The sequence below is a fragment of the Otolemur garnettii genome, unplaced genomic scaffold, assembly GCF_000181295.1.
Source record: "Otolemur garnettii isolate 467f Iridium unplaced genomic scaffold, OtoGar3 scaffold00001, whole genome shotgun sequence".
Classification (NCBI taxonomy): Eukaryota; Metazoa; Chordata; class Mammalia; order Primates; family Galagidae; genus Otolemur; species Otolemur garnettii.
The window spans coordinates 68,857,625-68,860,134 of NW_003852396.1; positions in this window are offsets into that span (position 1 = coordinate 68,857,625).

The window sequence follows — 2,510 nt, forward strand, 5'->3', positions numbered from 1 at the left end:
AAAAAAAAAAAAACATACAGTATGTTTGTGTGCATATATATAATTAGGATCACTAGAAACCCAGCTTTCTATTCTAGAGTTCCTCATATGAATCACAGGCTCAGCCAGGAAGGAGTAGGTGTGCAGGGCCTATTTAATGAATGGCTCTGTGCCAGGGGTCAGATCTCTATCCCAGAGCACAAGTACAAGCTCTCAGAGAAGCAAGGAGTTAAGCTTGGATCAGGTCATCCTCCCACCCACACTTCAAATCTTCTGTGGCAGGCGCTACAAACTCAAGAACAGAGAGGTGTCAGTCGTGTCCCACATAAAAAGAAAAGAGGCCCCCAAAGAGAGGGAAAGACAAAATGGGCTCTATCTTGGAGGAGGAGACACAGCTCGGCTTGTTACTGATATGCGGGGTTGTTGGCCCAGTGTTGTCAGATCTTCCCATTTTGCAAAAAAACAAACCAAAACCCCCCAAAATCTAGAATGTTAAACAAAAATCTTCTAATCTTTTGACAACTCATTGAAATTTTTAAGAAATACATTGTAGTACACACAAAACACCTTTACAGGGTGCGATCCAGCCCAAAGACCACCCATTTGCAAACTCTATTCTTCCAAAGCTAAGTGAATGAGTATTGAGGATTCACCTCATTACTTGCTAATAATATTTTGATAAATTCTAATGCCCAGGAAGATTTTATCTTAAATTAAAATTTCCCCCTTGTAACTTTCGCTGTGTTCCTTTAACCACCCATATCTCCTTGTCATCTTAAACAAGAGAATAGTTACATCTCTTTGTGGTCAGTGCATTTTCCTCCCTGGAGTCTGAGTTATTATATTTGAGGACAGTGGCTAAGCCTTTCATCTCAAAGTAAGGATAATAATAGCCAACATTTATTGAGCACATATGTGCCAGACACTATTCTAAGCACTTTGCAAGTATTAACTCATTTACCCCTCATAAGAGCCCTGTGAGAGAGGTCCTGTTGTAACCGCATTTTGTAGACAAGAAGACTACAGAACTAGAGAGGCTAAATAACGTCATTCAGGGTCACGCACCTAGTAAGCAGCAGAGCCAGAATCAGAACATAGACGGTCTGACTCCAAAAGTGATGCTTATAACACCGCAGTGCTTGTGAGGACTATCATACGCATTCAATAATTGTTTACTGATGTGAAATAAGAGAAAATAATACCAGGTCCTCTCCTGGAACCACAAAATGAACAGGGATCCACAACACCAGTGTGAGAGCTAGACCCCACCATATGAAGAGATGTCAAATTCGAGAAAGGAGAAAGGACAGCCTTAAACTGTAGCCATGGAGAATCAAGTTAGACTCTAAGCTGAGTTTCCGGATGTTAAGGGTGCTGAGCCACTGGAAAAGAGAATATAAAGTTGTTTTTTCTTACTTTGGAAATCCATTTTAAAAAGAAAGAAAGAAAAAAGAATGGGGCAGACAAATGTTTCTGGGTTGGCTTTTCTACCCAAGGCTGTCCAGAGGCAAAGGCAAGCAGCATAAAGAAATGGGGCTGCAGAGAATCTTGCCTTCTTCCATTTCCCCACAGGATCCCCCCTACCCAGGGAGCATAAAACAGTGGCCTTCTGAGCATATGAGCCTACTGGTCTCATGTCATGATGGATCCCAAATCAAGGTCACTGGGAGTAAAGAGACCAAAAATTCTCAAGTCAAGCACCATATCCTAAATTACAACATATGGTCAGAAATAGACATGGGATACCCAGAATCAGAGCATATTGGAATGGGAAGGTGCTCAGGAAGTAATCTCATCTTATCTGATCTCCCATACACAGCAGGGATGGCTTCTACAGGCGTGCCATTCACCTGTTATCCATACCCACCAACCATCCCTCTTGGATCAGCCCTCAACAGCTGCACAGAGAGATGAAGTGAATCACAGATAGTTCAGGAAAATCTCAAGGAAGCTCTGTGGGGCCTGCATAACAGGAAGTTAGGAACGACAAAGCACTTGGTACATGACTTACTCAGTAGAACCTTTTTATTGCACGTCCACATGGACATGGACAGGCAGGTGGAATTTGGTAAATGTGGAGCATCCCGTTCTAATCCTATTTCTGATCTCACTTTTTATGACACTGTTAGAAACTGGATTATTTTTCAGTGGATGTCTCAGTTTCACTGATGTTGGACTTAACCATGTGACTTGTTTGAGCCAAAGAAAGGTGGGCAGAGCTAACATGTTAACAGTTCTGAGCCAAGGCTTTAGAGATCTGGTCCCTTTTTCTCCCTCCCATGTGCTCCAGCCATTCACCAGGAGAACATGCCCCAAGTGGCTCCTGTTTCAAGGAGGATAAGAGAAAAAAGACCAAATCTGAACCCAGCCCACACTCTGGAAACAAGCTTAGCCAACCTGAAGCCTAAAGCAGAGATGCCACCCAAAAAACACATAAGAAAATAACACTTATTATTGTAAGCCACTGAGTCTTGGGGCAATTTGTTATGTAGCATTATTGCAGCAATAGGTGGCTAATGCAGACGATTGTC